This window comes from Poecilia reticulata, linkage group LG2, assembly GCF_000633615.1.
Source record: "Poecilia reticulata strain Guanapo linkage group LG2, Guppy_female_1.0+MT, whole genome shotgun sequence".
Lineage (NCBI taxonomy): Eukaryota > Metazoa > Chordata > Actinopteri > Cyprinodontiformes > Poeciliidae > Poecilia > Poecilia reticulata.
The window spans coordinates 46172780-46179175 of NC_024332.1; positions in this window are offsets into that span (position 1 = coordinate 46172780).

The window sequence follows — 6396 nt, forward strand, 5'->3', positions numbered from 1 at the left end:
GATGGCGCCGTCTGGGTCCAGAACCGATCAGAACCAAACCGCCCTGCAGGAGAACAAAGCAGCAAAATGCGGCGCCGCCTGGCAGAACCAGAGTCCAACAGAACCCAGAGAGCCGGACCGCAATCAGCTGCTGGTTCGACCCGTTTACAGACAGACTGTCAGTTCTGAACGGTTCTGTTAAACCAGGTTCTGTTTAACGGGTCCGATCTCCACTGAGGACAGAAGGTTCTGAAGAACAAAGGTCCAACAGAACAACCAGAACCACCATCAGACTCCAAACGGGTCAGGAACTTCCTAACAGTCAGAACCTGTCGGAACACGAGCCGGACCCGGCTGCTGGTTCCCTTCACGGCACTGACCCAACAACCCAGACGGGTCAGAACCTGAGCGGTTCTGAGCCACAGCAGCTGCCTTTAAACGGCAGCAGGCGTTCAGCAGGTCTGGGCCGACCCGATTCCAGCAGAACCGACCGGGTCCGGCAGCGCTGAGGTAGAACTTCACCCTCATGTGAAGCTGAACAGATAAAATGTTATTTCTGATCACAGAACCTTCAGAACCAGAACCACAGATCTGCGTCCTGAGAGCAGAATCGGTCCGGTTCCCAGGAACCCAGCACCCAGGGCGGCATCATGTCTGGGGTCGGATTCTGCAGTTTTAGTTGTACGTTTGTTCGTTACGGCGCCCCCTGTTTGTCACGCACTGATTGGCAGCTAGTTTCCATGGCAACTGTCGGCCTCTGTGCTAAATGTGAAGGGATCGTCTCATTTTGGAGAAACTGTGAAAGCGTGGAGACATTTTGGATCATCAGAACCATCAGAACAGGTCAACCAGAACTTTTACTCAGTTCCGTGTGTGACAGACAGGGGGCGCCATGACTCACCAAGAAACACTTCAAAACATTTGAGCTGCAACTGAAATTTTTACCAATTTTCATAACACGTTTTTAAAACCACACTACAGATTTTTAAATAATTTTTAAACAGATATATTAATTAGCATCAGGGCTAACTAGTCACGTGACGTTTTGCTGTAAACACCAGGGGGGCTCTGGGCTCTCGGCCCCCATTGGTGGCCCAGTCAAAGCCCACTCACCTCTCGGGCGATCAGGTTGAGAGCATCGTCCTCCGCCGTGGATTTCTCCTTGTTGGTAGATCGCTTTCGTCCCGTCCCCTGGGTCCCCATGTCTCCGTCTCGGTGTTTGTCTTCTGCAGCTCGGTTCGGTTCGGTTCGGTTCGGGTCGCTACTAATCCGAACCGGGTCGGCCGGAGCAGCTGGAGCCTCTCATGTGTCTCTAAAATGTCAAGTCAGAGGAACCGCGGCGGCTCGGCTCATTGTCACACATCCGGTCTTTCAGTCGCTCCTTCCTGTGTTTCCGAACCGCAGCGAAGTTCTGCTCAGTCCGAGACGCTGCGACCCAAAGCTGCGCTCACACCGACCTCACGGTCCGGTCCGGTCCGTCCGGTCCGGTCCGGTTCGGTCTCTGACTGAAACAAAAGCAGAACCAGAACTTTTCCAGACAGCTGAAGTGACTCTCATCAGTCTGGAAACGTGACGCAGCCGCAGCGGAAGACTCGAACCTGCCGCGCGGTGCCTTCACGGGCCGTCGGAATATTCAGTTAACCACAGTAACGCCGCTAAAACTCACCAACTGGCGGTCTGGAGACGAGACACTGTCACTGTTACGTCACGGTGTGACGTAATAATAATAATAATAATAATAATAATAATAATAATAATAATAATAATAATAATAATAACAAAAACAACATTATTTAAAAATGTATAGCTTCTGTTCGTTGGCTATGCAATAATAACACGTTCTAGTCGTAATTTATAATCATTTTAATAGTATTGCTAATCTGCATTATTATTTCATTATATAGATTAATATAATAATATATTTTTTGTCATTATATTATTAATATCTTGACATATAAAAACAAGACGTCAAACTTTCACATCCCCTTTAAAAGCAGTTGAACTAAACCCACTTTTTAATATTCTGTTTTCTGCTGAGATGAAAACTGGTTCTGGTTCTGGTTCTGCTGGGTTCTTCCTAAATGGACTCATTCTTTTCATGTTGCTGAGGAGGAAATAAGTCCGATTATCACAGGAAGAATTTCAATACTTTAGTATGAATAAAGCAACACTGCGTTAATATTTATTCATGCCAGTTAGTGATCCGAACCTGGGTCCAAACGAAGCAGATTAATCTTCAGAATAAAAGATTTAAAACCTCCCGCCTCCAGCCAGAAACTGAGTGTTGGATTCTCCGAGCCTCACATGAACGCAGCATCAACTGCTGGACTCCAGAAGCGTTCAGGGATTCAGTTTCAGTGGGAAAGTTCAGCCCCCCTCAGACCTCTGAGCTATTTTTAATGATGACCACTGAGCTCCAAAACGGGCCGCCGCTTCTTAAAGAGAACCACGGCCGGTTCGGCCACACGGTTCGGAACCGGAACCACGTGGACCGGTCACTTCATGAGGAGGTTTTATGGTTATTTAGAGACATACGTTTAATTCAGCTCATTTCTAAAGAATCATTAAAGAGAAAATAAACTCAAAATCAACTTTTAGATGATGACTAATCATCTACATTTACCACTAGAGACTTAAAAAAACTAAATTGCTTTTTCGTAGAAAAAAACCTTTATTGACTTTGTGAAAAAGCAAACAAATGTTTTTCCGCTTTAATGAAAAACGTCACCATATTTGTCTCTTAATTGCTTTATTTAAAGAAGTTGTTTAATTTGTCCCTAGTCCTCTGAAAAAAATAATTGCTAGTTGATTTTCTGAAAAATGTCTGGAGTTTCTGAACAGTTGCTAAATTTAGCAACAAAGCTAAGCTAGCAGTAGCGCTTCTCTGGTCCTGACCACAGCTTCACTTAGCACCACGTTTGGTCACGCCCTTCGGTCTCTCTAGGCCCCGCCCCTCAGTGTCTATAGGCTCCGCCCCTCAGTGTNCTCAGTGTCTATAGGCTCCTCCCCTCAGTGTCTATAGGCTCCGCCCCTCAGTGTCTATAGGCTCCTCCCCTCAGTGTCTATAGGCTCCTCCCCTCGCTCTCTCTAGGCTCCTCCCCTCAGTGTCTATAGGCTCCTGCCCGGTTGGTGAAACTCGCCAGGGGCGCTGGCGGACATTTTTGCAAAAGGGGGGCGCTGGGATTCCTTTGGGGGGCGTTTGGTCAAAGGTAAACTTTACACCTTAAATCCACAACAATACCAGTTTAGACTTTGAGCAACTTGGTAAAACTGTATTGTGTAACATTAAATCATGCTTGGCTGCAGCTGTATCGATGGCAGCTCTTCTTCTATTCAGTGTTTCACCGGCTGATGACGCTGCTGTGATTCACTTTGTCTGGTATTTATGTAGCTACATATGTTTTTGCAGTTCTGTGATCATGTTAAGCAGCAACTTATATTAAAACGTGTTTTATTCCCGTTTGAAAGCTGCATGCTACCATGAAGGACAACAGAAAATCACTCTTATAAACATATAATTACTAAAATCACGATGCCCTCACTGTGTATCCCTCTGAAAAATGAACCCATTTAAATAAAGAAGTCCCTCCATGGTGATACCTCGATAGAGAGCCTTCATTTTATAGCGTTAACACTGTAAGTGGTCCGGTGTGGATAAGGGCTGGGGGGGCGCTGGGCTGAAACAGGGTGAGAAACACTGATCTATAGCTAACAAACTGCCAGAGCACAAAATCTCACCAAGTGTTTTTGTTTAGCTTCAGGTACAAATATCTGAGTGAACTTGAAATAAGACAAAACTAATTTATAGGTAAGTTTTCAGGATCGTTTTCAGTCAATAATTCCTTAGTAATTATAAAAAACAAAGACTTGATTCCACTGGCAAATGTTTTTTTCACCTAAAACATTTGAAACATTTTGTTAGAAGTGAAAAAAATCCACCAGAGGAACTTGAACTGTTTTTAAGATAAATATTAAGGAGTTACTTCCTGATTCCGGATTCTTACTTCGGCCCAGGTAGGTTTCTAAACATGAGGAACGCTGCCCCCTGGTGTTCACACGGTGTAACCGCAGGCGGTTCGGAGACCCCGGATCATCTGGACCTCAGAGCAGAACCTTCTGGTTCCTCTGGGTCTGGTGGAGCCGCAGCCTGCAGCAGGAAGTGACATCACTTTTATTTTAAAGGACCAGTTCAGGGACACGTCGCCTGCTGGGGAAACTTGAACTTTGAGGGAATAAAAGTGATTTCAAGTCTCTGTTCTGGTTCAGAATCTGGATCAGGTTTTATGTGAACAAGCAGAAACGCAGCGTGGAGCTACTGAAGCCAGCAGCAGCTTTTAAAGCTTTATGACGGATTAATGAAAGTTTATTAAAGGAGAAAAACAGGATAAAAATGAACGTCGTTGAACAAAGAGCTGATTTATTGGTTTGTCGTTGAAACGTTTGGCTCCTCAGGGGCAGGAGGGGGGGCGGGGGGCAACGTTAGTATAAAATTTAATAAATTGATTATGAGAATATACATCACATCTGGGGCTGCACAGTGGTGCAGTGGGTAGAGCTGTTGCTTTGCAGAAAGAAGGTTCTGGTTCGATTCCTGTGTGTGTGTGTGTGTGTGTGTGTGTGTGTGTGTGTTGCCCTGCCACAGACTGGCCACCTGTCCAGGTGACCCGTCCAGGTGACCCCGCCTCTCACCTGGAGCGTCAGCTGGAGGCAGCAGCTCCTCCTGACCCCACAGAGGGACAGGATGTAGAAGACGGACGGACGTCACATCTTTCATATTGTTTATGAAATGCAACAAATCAGGGAGGAAAATATCAGCAAAAGTTGTTTACAAATATTTTAATAGTTTAAAAAAGAAACAAACAGAAAATCAAAAGAGACAAACGTGTAGAGACTGAACTACGTTTCTGACTGGAGGAACCAGAACCGGACCAGAACCCAAACCCAGGAACCAGAACCAGACCAGAACCNAAACCCAGGAACCAGAACCAGACCAGAACCCAAACCCAGGAACCAGAACCAGACCAGAACCTAAACCCAGGAACCAGAACCGGACCAGAACCCAAACCCAGGAACCAGAGGTTCAGTGAATCTGGTGCTGAAGGTGTTTAGATGGATCAGTGAGTCTGAGATTATGTAGGAGGACAGAATGAAAGTAGGACAGTCCAGATGGACGGCCAGGAGGAGGAAGAGGAGGAGGAGATGAAGGTCTCTGTTATTGAGACACAGTGACCTTCATCATCATCATCATCATCATCCTCTCCTGCTCCCAGTCAGACCAGTTTCACCAGCAGCTGTTTCCAGTTATCAAACTGAAGAGGAATTAAACCTTTTAGAGCTGCAGCTGACGGGATCATTTTCCATGTTCAGGATCCGAAATGATGAAATGATGAAATGATGCTGATTTATGTTTTATGTTTCCATGGAAACACTGTGGTGAGGTTGGTGTACAACAGTAAAGACCATCATATACACACATATATATATATATATAATTTTAAGTGGCAATGCAGCAATGAATTAATTTAGAATAATTTTTGATATTTATGAATGGAAACTGCAGCATTGACTTTATTTATTTTGTAGTTCAGTACAAAATGTTGTGTGGAAAGTATTAGGATAAATAATGGGTTAGTTAACCCTGGTAATTAGTCTTGTTAGTTACTTTTGATGCTTTCTTGAAGTTTGACTTGTGACTGTTGTGTTTGTTGTAATTTATTCCCAAACCTCATAAAGTCAGAATCTGAACCGGGTCTGAAACATTAAAAGATTAAAATCAGGGTGATGAAGTTTCTACATATGAGTTTCAAATCAAGTTCAGGTTAATGACAAATAACCATCATAAATAATAAACTGGTTTTATTTCATCATTTAGTAAAAAGTTCTTAAATGACTGAAATGCGTTGAGTAGATTTTATTTCCCCACTTTGTCTCATTAATATTCACAGGTTTGATGTTTGATTCCGTTTCATATTTACGGCTCTGGAAAAAATGATCTTTTCTCTGATTTGACTCTTTATAGAAACACGTTGAAGTAAAAGGAACATTGTTGAACTACTGACAAAATGAGAAACAGTCAAAATATCAGAGATGCAGCAGCTTTCAGACGTCAAATAATGAAACAAACAAAACAAACAACAACAAACAAAGTTATATTCATTTAGAAACAACTAAACTAATGTTTTAACTCAGGATGTGTTCAGAAATCAATATTTGGTGGAAAAACCAGGAGTTTCAGTGAAGTGGCTCATTTACTGTCTGTAGTTCTTAACAGGCTGCGCAGTGGTGCAGTGGGTAGAGCTGCTGCCCTGCAGCAAGAAGGTTCTGGGTTCGATTCCCGGTCTTTCTGCATGGAGTCTCCATGTTCTCCCTGTGCATGGTGGGTTTTCTCCAGGTACTCCGGTTTCCTCCCACAGTCCA